Genomic DNA, 17,827 nt, shown 5'->3' with positions numbered 1-17,827 from the left:
AATAAGCTTGGAAAGATGCTTGAATAATAAGAATTAACAAAGATAAAGGATCCTTACAGTAGAAAGCATGTCCAGAATCTGCTTTTCGGCATCAAAGGGATTCTCCGAGTCTGAACTCCTCTTTCTCTTGGACCCGGACTTTGCTCGAGTTGTGATCAGGCGAGGCTCGGATGTAGGGGTAGATTTCAGAGTCTTCTTCTTGGTAAGCATGCAATCAATATCCTTGAGGGAAAACTTGGAAGCAGATTTTCCAGATTTCGGAGCACCTACAAACAACAATTGTTAGATAAGTTTTCAAATTGTTAATACTTTTTATATTGAGAGTTAATATTCTTACTTGACATAATTGATTCTGAGTTTGATCTTTGAAAAGATTCAACAAACTTTGCTTGAAAAGTCCTAATTGCAGGATCTAGTGACAGAAACCTCTTCACTCTATCTTCAACTCCTGGAAGATCAACCAACAATTCGAAATTTTCAACTGCACAAGTGATAAAAACTATTAGCAGAAGCATAGAATATCCTGCCTTGGTAACCTAAGGATCCTGGATCCTACCCTTTGGTATCCACTTTTTGGGAAGATTAGTTCCACCCTGAATAGAATCTCGTCTTACGAAGAAAAATTGATTTTTCCAAATGGTACTATTAAGGGTGACTTTGGAAATGGGATTTTCTTGGTGAGGTTTAGATTTAAAGACAAAGCGTTGGGAACCGTGGGTAACAAGATTGTATTGATACGCTAATTCTGCTAAGCCGAACTCGACTCCTTCCTCTACGATAATCCTTTCTATGGTATGAAGGACTCTCCACAACATTGGCGTGGCCTGGATATAAAAATTCCCGCCCAATTGAAGAACCTTTGTGTAAAACTGGGAAAAGGATTTCAAATTATCGTTTGTGGATATCAACCGCCCGGCGCAGGTCTAATCATCTACTATTTTGCAGGATTTCAAATTTCAAAATGACAGCTGTGCTCCACTGTCACCCACCATTTTGGGGCAATTGTTAGGCCACCATTTTTATACTGAGGATCCTTTATCCTTGACTGTCTTATGGATAGTTTATCCTTGAAATATACATCAGGATATAAAGGATCGACGATCCTCGGTATTGTTTGTTTACTAATGATTGCGTTTAGTATGGTGATGTGTTAGACAGGTATATCAACTGTAAGACGAACTTGCATCAATTATCCTCACAAGACAACCTTTAGCTGGAGCATGGATCCAGGATCCTAATTCAACATAGCTGATTCTGGACGAACTCTCTAGAAGATTGACATTTAAATAATAACAACGGTATCTAGACTTGGTCTACCGCTTTGTTCGCTAGTGAGTGACTATTAGCACGTGGTCAAAGAGCACGTTGGTGAAGAATGCAAGACTAGCGGATTTATAGGGCAAAGTTGTTAAGTTTGTTAATTACTTTTTCCTTATATATTTGAGTATGATCGAGCTAGAAACACACATGTACTTAAACACACACTAGAGCAGAACTAAACACTCTCTCTATTCCCTAGCTTTCGTTGTAATCTCGATCATAAACTCCACAAACACTTGTAATCCCTTTTTGTTAATCAATAAACTCGACGGTGATAGTTTTCACCGTCCGGGGGTTTTTTGTGCCGGAGACCACGATAATCATATACTCACCGACCAAAGGTTACCTTGTTGATCATTGACTAAAGTAATCCGACCAAAGATTATCTTGTTAATCCTTGACCGGAGTTATTTTACCAACGATTACCTCGATAAGTTTTGACCGAAGTAAGACTATCGCGATTAAGGGCTTTTTCCCTCGTGATCAAACCATTGTGTTCACTGGTATTACGCTCATACACTTGTCATTATCGCATTAGCACCTTACCTCACATAACAGATTTGGATACTTGATCCTTAGCTGATTTTTGTCCAAAACACTGATAACTCTGGTTTTCTAAGAACATTCTTCACAGGATAATTAGTTCTCAAAATAATAGGATGAGTTTCAAAATAATGTCTTAATTTAGTAGAAGCCATAATAAGTGTAAGAATTAACTTTTCTAAATGAGAATACATGGCTTCCGCATCTAGAAGACTTTTACTTACATAGTAAGCATTTCATAAAGGTAAGAATTTCAAGTCCTGTCGTTGCATCCACCATGGAGTCTATATGTGGTAATGGGAAAGGGTCCTTGGGACATGCTTTGTTTAAATCTGTAAAATCAACGCATACACTCCACTTTCCATTCTTTTTTGAAACTACAACCACATTAGCTAACCATCGAGGATACTTAACCTCTCTGATCATACCGGCCTTAAGAAGTTTTTCAACTTCTTCTTGTATGATCTTGTTCCTCTCAGCAACGAATTTCCTTCGCTTCTGATGGACGGGTTTAACAGATAAATCAAGGCCGAGTTTATGAGTGATTACCTCTTTTGAAATACTTGTCATGTCCGAGTGCTTGAAGGCAAAATTAGATCTTCTTTGCCTTAAGAAGGATATTATATCCTCCTCAATCTTACTGGGGATACTGGATCCTAAGAACACCTTTATTTCTGGATCTTCGGGGTCCAATGATACTTCTTTAAGGTCTTTCTCCCGAGCTTCCAGCACGTCCCTAGGATGTTGTTGTAATTGCTATGCTATGGTTGGCTTGGCTGTTGGCTTCATTGATGATGAATAATAGTTCTTGGCCTCCGCTTGGTCACCTACTATCTTTACAACTCCCAAGGAGTAGGTAGTTTGATGCACTGGTGATAAGTTGAGGCTACAGCCTTCATTCCATGGAGCCATGGCCTACCTAAAATAACATTTCAACAGGAAAGGTTATCTATAACACAAAATTTTTGGTATGAATTTAACCCTTCGATATAAATTGGGAGGTTGATGTCCCCCAGTGTCTTCTTGGTTTCGCCACTGAAACCAACCAGCACAGAAGTTCTAGGAATGATTTCTGAATCCGGGATGTTCATCTTCTTAAGGACATCATGTTGGATAATATTGACCGAGCTGCCGCCGTCTATTAGGATCCTGCGTACATAATGGTTAGAGATAAATAAAGTAATAATCAAACCGTCGTGATGAGGATCCTGTATGTTCATTTTGTCTTCCTCATCGAAGAAGATTCTCTTGTCTGTTGTTAGGATGGTTGACACTATTGGTTGATCTCCGTTATCCATCTTTATCTCTTTAGCGAGTCTTTTTGCTGCAGAGAAAGAAGTTCCACATATGTCTGAACCACCTGAAATGAAATTGACCGTTCACACATCCAGCTTGTCCTGGTGAGGATCCTGGATCCTTGAATTGAAGAAGATTCTCTGATCAGTCACTCGAGTAGTGGGGATGAGCGGTTTTCTCTCGTCGTCCAGTTCGAATTCTACTACGGGGTCTTCTCTTATGGCACTAGAATCTTGAAATAATTCGTAGTTTTTGGAGACAAAGTTGATCACATGAGCATCTGGCGGTGGCGGTGTTGCTTTTTGTGGAAGGTCTTCAGGATCTTGGATCTTGGATTTCTTCCTTCCCAATAGTTCTTTAAAGTGACCCTTGCTCATGAGGTAACCAATTTCCCTTCTTAAGCCGATGCATTCGTCCGTTGCATGGCCAAAATCTTCGTGGAAAGCGCACCACGTAGACTTGTCCTTGAAGCCGACAACCTTCTCATTTTTTCGGGGCCACCTTGCTTTTTCTGCAAGATCCTTCATGGCACAGATCAAGCCATGAGTATCCACAGAGAAACAATAATCGGAGATGCAAGGATAGTCTTCGTCGTCATCTCCTTCTTCAACTGCCCGCACGTTCTGATTATTGAACTTGGTATACGGCTTTGAATTGTTGTTCCTATTCCAGGATCCTTTATTTTTCTCGGGGGTTGGTTGTTTTGCTTGCCCCCCAAGACGATCCTGGATCCTTTTGTCTTCTTCCAACCGGATGTATCTTAATGCCCTGTTTCTGACTTCGTCTAATGTCCTGCATGGAGTCATCACTAAATCATCATAAAAGGGGGAGCTCTTTTGAATTCTCATCTTGAATGCTTCAACAGCAGTAATCATGTCAAGATTTGGGATTTTTAGAGCTTCCTTGCCGAATCTGGCGACGAAATCCCTAAGGGATTCATCACTAGGTTGGATAACACGGTATAAATCACTGGTTAACCTCTCAAATTTCCGACTACAGGAAAATTGAGTGTTAAATAAGTTAACTAAGTGAGAGAAAGAAGTAATTGAAAAAGGAGGAAGACTTAGCAGCCATTTTAGAGCGGCTCCCGTTAATGTGGATCCAAAGCCCTTGCATAGGCAAGCTTCTTTGAGTCTCTCCGGAATAGGATTGATCTCCATCCTTTCCCTATACTGTGCAACATGTTCTTCAGGATCAGTGGTCCCGTCGTAAGTCTTCATATTTGGAGTCTGGAACCGCTTCGGGATTTCAGCATCACAGATAGGCAGAGCAAATCTGGATACTTTGTGGCTTCCCTCAGGTATCTCGGGGATTGGTCTTATGACCCCGGGAACACTGGATATCATATCCTTGAGCTTCTACAGCTCCTTGGCCATAGCTTGGTTGATACCTGCATCCTGCATGGAACCACGGTTAGCATCTAAGGATAAAGGATCGTACAAGTTACCTCTTTGCTGAGTGAAGGTTGGCATCTCGGATGAGTAGATGGGATAGGAGGAGTCTGCGATAAGAGTTGGTCCTCCAGAGGCTATAGTCTGCATGGGGATTATGTTTCCTTCATGGACTTCGGAGGACCGTTGATGTTGGACGCCTGAGGATCCTTGATTCGAAAAGAAGGATCCTTGATTCGGGATGAAGGATCCTTGATGTTGGGTACCATAGGATCCTTGTGGAAGGATGACTGATCCTTGCCGATAATATGAGGATCCTTGATTATGCTGACCCATGGACCCCTGTTGAAGGATAGATTATCCTGGCTGAAATAGCGAGGATCCTTGAGTCTGTTGACCCATGTACCCCTGTTGAAGGATAGATGATCCTGGCTGAAATAGCGAGGATCCTTGAGTCTGTTGACCCATGGACCCCTGTTGAAGGATAGATGATCCTGGCTGAAATAGCGAGGATCCTTGAGTATGTTGACCCATGGACCCCTGTTGAAGGATAGATGATCCTTGTGAGAACTGAGCCATGGATTCTGGAGTGGTGAAATCCAGCATCATTGGCATCAGGGGGTGAGATCCTCTGCTGGCCTCTTGTTCTTCTTGAGATCTTCTATCTCACGGAGGATCCTCTGGTTGGTCTAGTTCTGTTGCTCCGTATATGCTTTAACCTGCGAAAACATAGATGAAACATCACTGTTAGTATTAACCACCGGCGCAGTAGCAGCGGTTTTCGAGCTCTGGAAGACTGGCAGCTGTGTCTTGCTTCCAGCAGCAGCAGGCCGTTGCGTTCCCGTGACTGGCGGAGGCATCGGTGGCAAAGTCCTTGAAGAGAGAGGAACCGTAGCCGGCATGGTTGATGAAACAGAGGTTGATTGAGAGGCCATTGATAGTGATATGGGTATGAAAAAGTTGAGAATGATAGGAATAATATGGATTATAGCACCAATCACCCCACGATAGGCGCCAAATTGTTTTGGACAAAAATGATCAAGTATCCAAATCTGTTATGTGAGGTAAGGTGCTAACTCGATAATGACAAATGCGTAATTGTAATATTGGTGAACACAAAGGTTTGATCACGAGGGAAAAATCCCTTAACCAAGATAGTCTTACTTCGGTCAAAACTTATCAAGGTAATCTTTGGTAAAATAACTCCGGTCAAGGATTAATAAGATAATCTTTGGTCGGATTACTTTAGTCAATGATCAACAAGGTAACCTTTGGTCGACGAGTATATGATTATCGTGATCTCCGGCATAAAAAACCCCCGGACGGTGAAAACTATCACCGTCGATTGTATTGATAACTAAAAAGTGATTACAAGTGTTGCGGAGTAAATGACCGAGATTACAAAGTATGCTAGTGTGTAGAGAGAATGCTAGTTTCTGCTCTAGAGTGTGTGTGATAGTACATGTGTTTTCCTACTCGATCATAGCTCGTTTAAATAAGATAACAATAATAACAATATTTCCTAATTATCCAGAAGTCTTCCACCTATCCGCTCCACGATCTTTGACCACGTGCCAATAGCCATCCAGTAGTGATATAAGCGGTAGACCAAGTCTTATAGCCGTTGTTGATATTAATGCGTTCATCTTCACGTTAGTTCATCCATTAATAGCTATATTGAAGTAGGATCCTGGATCCATGCTCCAGCTAGAGGTTGCTCTATGAGGATAGTTGATACAGATACGTCTTAAAGTTGCCACACCTGTCTAACACATCACCATACTAAACGCAATCATTAGTAAACAAGTAATACCGAGGATCGTCGATCCTTTATATCCTGATACATATTTCAAGGATAACCTATCCATAAGACAGTTAAGGATAAAGGATCCTCAGTATAAAATTCATGGTCTAACAGTGATGGAACCAGAAGAAAGAGATTCTATCCATTCTAGGGCTTGGCCCCTCAGAGAGAAAGGAAAGAGTTTGAGTTTGATTTGATCTTCTGAACAGTTTTGGATTTTAAAGGTTCCGCAGATTCGTGGAAATCGAGATATGTGAGAAAGAGGGTCTTCGTCGAGGAGACCATGAAATTGAACTGAATTTTCCACCATATGAATGGTGCTAGATTTGATTTCGAATTTTTCTGTAATTTCTGGTGGAGCCACTCCATTGCCATAGCCCTCGAGAGTTGGCTTGGCATACTGACTCATGTTCGGCTCATTGTTCTGAGCCGCCATCATTTCTTCGGTTTGATTTTCTCCTGATGTGATGGCGTCTACTGATTCGTCTTTGATTGCTTCTGCGGTTTCTGTAGTCCGTTTACGAGTTCGTCGACGAAAGAGTCGTTCCGGTTCAGAAATTGGAGAAACAAGCGCATGCTCAAAAGTAGAGGACATACATGGGATTAAATCAAAATTAAACACTAAATTAAAATTTAGTCTAAGTTAAACTATAAGTTAGGCTAAGCTGTTCTAAACTATCTAAGGTTTAAGTTAATTAAGCTAAAGTAAGGTAAGGTGAATAAAGGTAAAAAGTAGGCTAGCCGTAAAATTATATATTTTAAAAAAATAAAAGTTAAAGATAAAATAAAATATAAGTTAAAAATTTGTACGATTATTGACAATGATTAAATTGAAACTCGGATTGTTCTTAGAAACGTACCGTGTCCCCGGCAACGGCGCCAAAAACTTAATGTGGTGCTGCACGTGTGATTAAATAAGAAAGGATGGGATGATTTGCTTTTGCACAAGATCGTGTTTTAAATTTATAAAAGTGATTTCTACAAAGACTAAACACACATAAAATAGGCAAGTGTACCTATCGTATATGTAGAATAGTATTGGTAAGAACCAAGTATCGATTCGTGGACACAAATGTTTCTAATAATAAATCATTGCTTTACTTTAATCGGAGGTTTTAATCATTTTGGAGTTAATTTTCTTCAAACTTCTTATAAAATATAAATACTTATATATAATATATAGGTGACCAAGATAAGAGATTCTAAACGAGTTTTTCAATTATGCGAAGGTTACCATCTAAGATCAAGAATCCACTCCATTTTAACATTAATAATTAATATTTGGACATGTGATAAACTTGACATAGCAATATATGATAGATGGCTCCTTAAACCTTAAGTGAGCATCTTTGGCACTAAGGAGATAGCATGCGCATTTTAAAGTCCACCATTTCCTAATGCCATACCATCTCAATGATGTCAATTTAAGTTGGCAAGTAGTTTCGTAAAGTATAAAGATTAGGATTGACTTTGATTTCTCAAATACCAATTCTAACAACTTTGGGTGATTGTAGTTCATCACACAACCTCCCCTTGGTTGATTTATGTAGGTTATAATTACACATTCCGTTAACATATGATTTCTTCAACTAATTTGATATCCTAAGCAAAGCCATTTTCGGATTACCAAGGTTTAGAAAAATACATCATAACTTATATCTCATCATTTCTAAGTACAATATAAGGATCCATGTTTCGATAATGTATCAAAGTATTTCTATCTTTCAAGAACATGAATCGATCATGAACGATTGCCAATGGAATTGGCAACCACCAACTTTGAATTAGTGATTTAAGATGGTGAAACATTTCTCATCAAAAGATAATTGTAATATAACCATGTACTTTACTAGACTACATTACATGTCTTGATTAATTATCAAGTAAAATAAAGCTTCTTCATAGATTTTAGATGGTAAAAGGAGTTTAGCTCATAATGAGTATGATGATAAACATTAAGATGATTGATAGTAACAAGTACATGATTAAACTTGGAAAAATCTAACCAAATGTAGATGAATCCTTCTTCTTAATGATGATAATGATTGTTGATGATGATGATTGATGGTGATGATCTCCAAGCCTTCAAACTCTTCACTAAATCTCCAAAGTGAGTGTTAGTGTGTGTTTTTATAAGAGAGAATCGGATAGAAAAATCTTTTCAAGGCACACCAAATGAGTGCAACATGAGCCACTATTTATAGGCAATCTGGATAGTGAGGCACGGCCCCGTGCTTGATGAGCACGCCCCCGTGCATTTTTTGACATGTGCCAGATTTATTTTGTCTTTTTTGTGAGGTGGCAACGGCCCCGTGGTTGGTAGGCACGGCCTCGTGCTTTTTAGCGACATGTGCTCAATTCTTCTTTGTCTTTTCTGTATTCTCGTCCACGGCCTCGTGCATGATGGGCACGGCCCCGTGCTTTTGCTTCCAGATTTTGTCTTTTCTTGTGTTAGAAGCATGGGGGCGTGTTTCTTGAGTCACGGGGGCGTGTTTCTTTGTTTTCTTGTATTTTCTTCTGTTTTTTCTTCGTCTTTTTGCTTGTTTCTTCGTTTGGGGCTTGATTTCACCTGAAATTATGTTTTATTATGATAAGTAGTCTTTTATGTTATGTTATTTGACAGAAATTACAGTTTTTAGAGATTATTTGATGCCGAAAAGATGTATATTTTTAAGTCACTGGAACCGGTCCTGGCGCGGGTTTGAGCCCCCTAGACGCGGTTTTGTTATTATTTTTTTTGTTACACAATTTAATAATTTTCTTTTATATTAATATATGGTTATAGCATTTAATAAACGTAAATTTGATAAACCGAACCTTTAGACTTGTCGTTTTCTCCATAAAATCTTTTATATATACGTATGAATGAATATGATAACTCGTTTAATAATCCAAATCGTGTTCGTTTTAATGATTCATTTCCGTCTTAGCTTTCCAACTTTTATTTCACTTTATAAATATCCATTTTTTTTATATATGAAGGAAGCAAACATAAATAATAATAATAATAATAATAATAATAATAATAATAAAATTAATAATAATAATAATAACTTTAATAAATATAATAATAACCCTTATAATTAACGAAGATATTTTAATGTTACACACAACCGCATCGACTCTCAAAACCCGTCATAAATCCTTAATATTTTGTTATGACTATATTTAACTTTCCTTATCGTTAACAACTAGGAATATTTGTCGGTGAACCTCGAGGAGTTTGACCGCTTTCGTCCTAGTTCTTTTTCTTATTATCTACCCACACTTAGTCCACTCATTAAAGGTAAGTAAATTCACATCCCCCTTTTTACCGCTTTACAATTTTGGGGGCGTTATGCGTTCACAATTAAATTATTGTTTTCACTACGATTCCACTAAATGCGTAATTGAAAATTGCTCGATTAGTTGATATGTGAAAATGTGACTATGTGTTTATTTTATGTTGGTTGGCATCCTCATCCTCATCCTCATTAGTATGATCATACGTCGTCGAATTAGCTCGTTATCAAAATGATTCGAGTGAAAAGACAACTTTTATTTATTGTTATACTAGTTGTAGTGATTTACAATTATCGCACGGAATTGTCATTTTAATATTATATATACTCAAAACCATGGTTTACTTGCTCAACTTTATGTTGACACAATATATATTTTCAAACATGGCGCAGGTAGCTTTATTAGATGAATCGAGTATTGGAAGTTAGATGAGACCTTAGGTTGCTTGATGAATGAAGATCATTTTCTTTTTGTTTTAAGTAATTTATGTTTTGAATATTTAATTGTAACGGTATTTCAATTGAAACGATGTTTGTGCTTTTGAACTTGATATATGAATGAATAATTTAGATATTGACACGTGTATTTCACTTGGTGTTTTCTGAGCTATGATACAATCAATGTCTCACCCCGGCATGTTCCGCCATAGGTTGGGGTGTGACAGATGGTATCTACCCGCAATGATCTGTTTTTGTGAAAGCCTTTTCGTTTCCTGTCGAGACCAATGAAAAGGCGTTCAAGAAGTTGCAAGAATCGGCAAGAAAAGATGTCGAGAGAGCTTTCGGTGTTTTAAAGGGTAGATGGTGCATACTTAGTTGACCTGTTCGTGCAATGAAAAAACCCACGATCTCTAGCTACGTGTATGCATGCATCATATTACACAATATGTTAATAAAAGAAGATGGAAATGCAATTTCTCCAGATTGGGTACCGGATCCTCCGACTCAAGTTCCCGTTCCCGATGATGTCCAATTAGACTTGCGGGATAAAGATATTCATCATCGGTTGAGATGGGATCTAGTTGAGCTTATAGGTTATTTAGGTTCGGAATTTCCGGATTCAGACGAGGAGTAGACGTTTATTGTAACTTTTATTTTTTATTTTTAATTTTTAAGTTGAATTATGTTCTAGTAAACTATTGTTTTTATTTTTTAAGTTCTAGTAAAATATTTTTTTATTTTTTTAAGTTGCAAAAAAATATATATATATTCCTATCACACGCCACCACACCACACCATCACTCCTACAAAATTTCATCAAAATGTGATGAATTTGGGGTTGGTGATGTGACACCATTTGATTAGGTGAGATGTGTTAAAAGAAATTGCATCCCATCCCCCATCAAATGGTGATAACAATTGTTATAAATACATGCCTGTAAGACAATTGTTTTATCAAACTATGACAAATCATGAAAGTTGTTAATAATAAAGTTGTCAGTGAAAATGATTGCTTTTCTTCTCATCCGTCTATATGACAGTTACATTTAATATTCATGGAGCTTACATAACTAGTCGAGATTAAAATACAAAAAATAAAAAAGCATATCTGATTAAAATTGTATTTTGTCAAAAATGGATCAAAAAAGCCCAAAGTTCATTAATTAAATAAATAAAAAATATAAAAAAAAGTACTCGTAAAAAAAAGCAGCATAAAAACTCAACAACAACAGAACATAAGTGTCTTTGTTTCTTGTATAACCAAACACAACACATTCTCTCTCTTCTTCTCATGGGTTTTTGCCGTCACAGATCTTCCTTCCAAATCACACACTTCCTATAATAAATAATAATATAAATTTATCCGATTTATTATTATTAAAGTGACCCTACGACGTCGCTTCCATGGCTCCACCGCATCATAATAATAACCTACAACACATATCTCCGCCGCTTTCCACCCATAGCCGCTGCTCCAAAGCTCAAATGTGCTTCTTCAACATCCTCCACATCATCTCCGTTCACCCCAAACCTGACGTCACTCACCATCACCAAAACACACAACAACAACAACAACTTCTTCTTGACCTCAACACCGTGTGTAAAGGTGAACCAGAATTATTATTATCAACTGTTGAGGAGAAAGTTCAAGTACAGGAGCACTCAGAGATCTCACATGTAGAAGATCACAACTCAGAAATAGAAGAAAACACACCGAAAAAAGATGAAGGTATTACAGGAATATATTATTATACTGTTACCGTAATTAGAAGACTGTATTTAATTATGTTTCAAAAGATTGCATTTAATTATGTTTTCTTGTATTTATTTTAGTGTATTTTTATATATAGTTGACCAATAATATATTATATCTTATGGGGTTTTCATTATTCTTCCGAAGATGGTTATTTAGGATTACTATTTGAAGCGGCGCAATTAATACTTGGCGCCGACTCCGAAAAGGCGGATAATAACAAACTGAAACCGATTGGAGGAGGAACGAAAAGGAAGAAGCAATGTTGGACGGCGGCGGCGGAGGCGGAATGGTACGCTGAGTTTGAAGACACGTCGCCGGTGGTGAAGTCGAAGCGAGGGCGGAATCAGGTGTTGCCGTTTAAGTACCGTGACTCGGTGGTTGAGCCGTTGGTACGGTGGACGTCGTCGACCACGGCGACTAGAAGGTCAAAATAGGTAAAATGTTAAATTTAATATTTAATGTTTTACTACTTTTTCATGTTTTTATTGTTTCTTACTTTCTGTAGTTGCTTTATTTTTAATTTAAATTCCGGTTACAAAGTCGAAAAATTATAATGTACATGATTGTTATGTTATGCACAAAATGTAATCTATGCTAATGCTACTCGTTGTGGTGGTGTTCAACAGGCGTTTTTATCTAGTTAGTTAAATCACAATACACTAGTTAAAGCTTTATTACATGTAACACTGACATGATTAGACGCTTTAACTAATCGTTGCTTGTTAACCCAAAACACATCACGTAGCCTAAATGTCTGATGGTGTCTTAAGTATCTAATATATATAAATGATGCCGCTAAGCCGCCATTGGGCAACTTAGCGTGCCCCTTACTTGTCCATAACATTTGTTTGTTTTGTCCGTTCTGATATCGTAACAAACACAACGGAAACTGACTAAATAACAATTTTGTTTGTTTTAATTTCGATATCATAACGAACATGACGAAAATTGACTGAATTCGCAGACTCAACGTCTCAATGTCAGGACCGACCGACACTACCCCATTGGTCCACTCAAGTTTTATATTTTTCCCTTTTCTTAGCTCTCGTACCGTAACAAACATACTGAAACCGACTAAATTAGTGTCCATTTATCGCTCAATGCCCAAGCTAGACCGACAATATTTGGGTTTTGACCACCGGCACCGCCTGGGTTTACTGATCAAACAAACTGCGTTTTATATAATTTATTTATTTATATGTTAATTTGACGAATATATTTTTTTGGGCGCAAAGGTTTTGCCAATGGTGTTTATATTGTAACGAACGTAAATGATACTAACTGAATCCGAGTCAACTCATCGACGTAACGCTCGGGTTTTACTCACACCCGGGTTTTAACATTGAGGTTTTACCAATTGTCCATGAAAATCTAGTTAATTACAAAGTGAAATTGGTGGTTTTATGTTACAGAATGAAGGTAGTTCTGCAAAAGGGTTGCTTTTGGTTCTCGTCTGATTCAGAATTTCAGTGTCCTATCTCTAACCTTTATAATGTACCAACAGTACTACGTTGGGCACAACACTGGCTTTTTCATTAAGAATAATGTACCCTTCATGTTGTGTGTAACAGTAGGACTTAAATGGTTTCCTTTTTAGGTTAGGCATTGCAAAATTATTTTTATTTGTGAAGACCTTAAAATCGATTATACTACTTTGTAAAACATACTGTTTGACAAACTTTCTCATTCAGAACAGTCGTCAAAAATTTAGTATTGAAGCTTAACTAAGTAGAATAAAGTCTGAAGAACACTAATAATAATTATTACTATTAGATAGTCTATAATAATAGATTTAACCTTTAAATTTTGATTTAATTAATATCATCATATGATACACATTCTTATTAATTTTCAGAAAAAATAAAAAAAAGGAAAATATATCTATATATCTATTCTTATCCTCACAAAATTTAATGACACGTCATGTTTTCTCTTTTTATTTATTTATGAGAAAATTACTATTTGCGTCCCTCTGGTTATAAGTCCTCAAAATAAAATTTGAACTGGTTGAGTCCCTGTGGTTTTAAAACTAAACTATTTGAGTCCCTGCTGTTACTTAACTATGTTAGCTTCAAGGGTAGATTCGACATTTCACTTATACATATATATACATTGTCACTCTGAGTCCTCGAACTTTCATAATTCGTCACATTGAGTCTATTTCACCTTTTAACAAAAATAAATAAACTTGACCAATTTTTTTTTACAAAAATAAACAAACTGAACCACCTTTTCAACAAAAATTAACGAACCGAACTACTTTTTAATAAAAATAAACGGGCCAAACTAACTTTTTAAGCAAACTAAACGAACTGAATCATTTTTTTTAACAAGTAGTTCCTTTCGTTTAACAAAAATAAACGAATCAAACTTCTTTTTTAACAAAAATGAGCGACCCAAACTTGTTTTTTCAACAAAAAATAAACGAATAAAACTATCTTTCTAACAAAAAAAACGAACCAAACTTATTTTTTAACAAAAATAAACAAACCAAACTTATCTTTTAACAAAAATAAACGAACCAAACGACCCAAACTTTTTTTTTTAAAGTTTGATTCGTTTATTTTTGGTTGATTATGGCTTGATTGATTATAGTTTGGAGGTTAATTATGTAATTTGGAGGTAATTTTTGAAGATGGACTAAAACTAAGCAATTACTTAACCACAAGGACTCATATGGATCATAAAAAAGGGTAAACTAGTAATTTCAGATCTGACAGAGACTCAAATGGTTTATTTTTGAAACCACGGGGACTCAACCAGTTCAAATTTTCTTTTGAGGACTCGTTGTGTCTCCGCCTTGAAACCACAAAGACGCAAGCAGTCATTTTCTCTTTATTTATTTTTAATAGTGTCATGCGTCTATCATCTTCATTTCTTAGGATGACATGTCAAGATGAGTATAGGTTGGTATATAACTTTACTAGTTTATTTTTCCTTTTAATTATATATATATATATATGTAAATACGCTCATGCGCACACACCAATAAACGTGTATGTATAATATCATGTCAATTTGTGTTTTTTTAGCGGTCAATGAATTCTTTAAATGAGATGTTGGCTAATTCATCACATTGGATACACTCGTCTTTCAAACTAGGGAAAACCTCTTACCTAAGGCTAATGTCCGTGAACACTCGCTAAAAGGCACGGCAGTACGGTGAGATAAAACTCATTCAGTTAATAGATCCAACTGGTGAACGGCATCTACTTGCATAGTGTCTCATCATCATCCTGTGCCGTCGAAACTAAACGATGGAGACAGAAATTGAACCCGAGTCACATAAAATATCAAGTCGATTCCTTATCACTTCACCACCAGCCCATTGATTTAATTTATGTATAGCATAAATAAATGTTTATGACGGTAAAGGGAAACTAATGATGTGTGCATATGAAATTCCAGTGGACCAAAGACGGTTTTTTTTAGGAAATTCAAACCTTGAATAATGAATGACAATGAAACCCCAACTACCAAACTCTTTGAATAAGTTTCTAGTGCAATGCACCCTCATTTCTCAACTTTATCTCATATACGACTTACGGTTCATAGTTTGTTTAGATTTTTTCAGTTAAATCGGTTCATATTAGTATATTACAACATTTTAGTGATGCCGATTTTATAGACCAACCACGAAAATGTTATAAAAAGTTGAAGTCCCAAGATTAGTTCTCTCTTTTTTGTATGGAAAACAAGAATAAACTATCAAATGTGTTTACTGTTTGTTTCAAAAAGTAAATGTCCCACTCACATGATAGATGGATTAGATCATAAAAAATGAAAAAGAAATGGTGTATGTTTGTGAAGTCAACATTGTTTAAAAGTTGCAGACATTATTATTGTATTTGAGTTAACATCATGTCTTTTTTCTAATGTACCTTACGTTGGTTGTTTGAAGATGCATTAATTTGGATCTGCCGGGACATTTTGTACTAGGTATGCTCAGATATACCTAAAATGAAATGACTAGCCTACCCCTTCAACAAAACATATGCACGTACCGTCCCATATCAAGTGCAAAAATGTTCCAATATACATACAAACACACAAAGAGTTGTGTCATTTCAACTTAACCATTTTGTAAGGGTTCCACCGGTATAAAAGGAAAGCATTTGGCTTAGTTACGATGTTTTCATTACAAAACTTGCATATTCGTTCTTATTTTCACTCTAAATTATTTGATTAGATTTTTTAAACTACTATCAAAATATCTTAATCTAACAGTGATTCTTACATATATGAGAGATGCTTAAGAACTAAAAACAACTTACAGTGAGTTCAACTTATAACGAGCAACTCGAGCTCAAGCTCATTTGAGTCAAGTTTGGGCACAACAAACGACCACAACATACCCGAGCTAGCCTCATGTAACATGCAGATGTATATGTAGATACGTTTACAGATGGAGCTTTGCCAAGGATATAATTATAAATTTATAATCATTACTAGACATGTCTAACATGATTGTTTCATTTGTGGTCAATTTCTCTTGTCATTTTTACATGTATATTTGTGATGAGCTTTTGTTAATAGAATTATATTTTTATTTTTTTTGAAAGATAAAAACACCCATATACTGCTAAGCAAAATGAAATGTCAATAGTTTCATTTATTTTTTCACAAAGATAAAAATATGCATATAAACAAATAATAATCCATCAACTATACCCGGTAAAATATCACTTATAGCAAATGTACTGAAAAGATCTTTGAGGGTAAGAGATAGATTTGGGTATGTTTGGGATTGCTTATTTAAGTGAAAAAGGATTTTTTTGTTAAAAGTACTTATAAACTTATGAATATTTTAAAAGAAGTTTTTACAAAAATGTTTGGGTTAGCTTATGTGTTGGGGAAAACCAAAATGACTAAAATGACCACTCTTTTTTAAAAGAAGTGTGATGAGTTTTGAGAGTTAGGTTGTGTTTGTTTTTGATTAAAACATCTGCAGGAGGGGTGATGTCTGCAGGCGCGCAGACATCACCCATGAAGACTGTTTGTTTTTTTTTTTAAGATAAGATCTGAAATCAGCTTCTTTTATCTTAAAAAAGAAGCTAAAAATTATTGCTTCACACATCTTCACCCAACCTGCTCTCCTGCTGCCTCCTCTCCAACCATCCAAAAACAACAATAAGCATCCCATAAACTTCGGCCAGATATGATTCACCTCCGTCATCGCCTCCGGCAACTTCATCGTCGCAAAAATCCTCATCACCCCACCGGAAAACTCAGCACTAGCCTCCGGCACTTCAAACGCAATCTTCCCTTCAACAATTGACGAGTAGGAGCTAATATTATACGTCTTCACCGTCATCGATCCGTTGGAACCCTTGAACGCGATAAACGATTGAGCCCCCGCCATTCCGGTCCCGATGGGATTAATCGCCCATGCCACCCATCCATTTCGAATCCGGTGTACAACGGTGAGGAAAACGGGAGAAAGAGTAGGGTCGCCGGAAATACGCCGTTTGAGACGCCGGACACGTCGCCGTCACGGTTGGAGACGGAGGAGACGTCTTCTGGCGACGACGAAGACGTTTGTGGCGGTGGTGATTTGAATAGTAACAATGGAGTTTCTTCTACATCGTCTTCTGGAACTCCTTGTACTTCCCTTTCTTGGTGATATTAATGAATTAATAAATAATTTATTAATTAATGTGTTTGTATTTTCAGTTTATGCAGACAGTGTTAACTTATAAAAACAAATAGTCTTATTTTTTCAGCTTACAGAGCTTCAGACCACATCTTCAGCTGCAGACATAAAAACAGATGAAATCAGCTTACAGACAGTTTATGTCTGCAAAAACAAACAGCACCTTAGAGGGATGTAATAGGTAAATCAAATCCATTAAGTTAATAAGTTACAAATTCTTAACTTTTCAAAACTCTTTTATTTTGCCTTCCCCATAAGTTAAAATCAATAAGGGCTTATGGTTTGCCAAACACCTTATACACCTTATTGACTTTTTAAAAAGTTTATAAGTTATAAGTTAAT

General features: G+C 36.6%; 1 protein-coding gene across 1 annotated transcript in view; it reads right to left on the bottom strand.

Moving 5' to 3' along the window:
* Nucleotides 1-17,827, bottom strand: part of LOC143537320 (uncharacterized) — a 239,718-nt gene that overhangs the window by 94,744 nt on the left and 127,147 nt on the right. The window lies entirely within an intron of this gene.

The sequence above is a fragment of the Bidens hawaiensis genome, unplaced genomic scaffold (genome assembly GCF_021521415.1).
Source record: "Bidens hawaiensis isolate Kalapana, Puna unplaced genomic scaffold, B.hawaiensis_p1.1 tig00011171_1, whole genome shotgun sequence".
Classification (NCBI taxonomy): domain Eukaryota; kingdom Viridiplantae; phylum Streptophyta; class Magnoliopsida; order Asterales; family Asteraceae; genus Bidens; species Bidens hawaiensis.
This window is presented reverse-complemented; position numbering and strand designations above follow the sequence as displayed.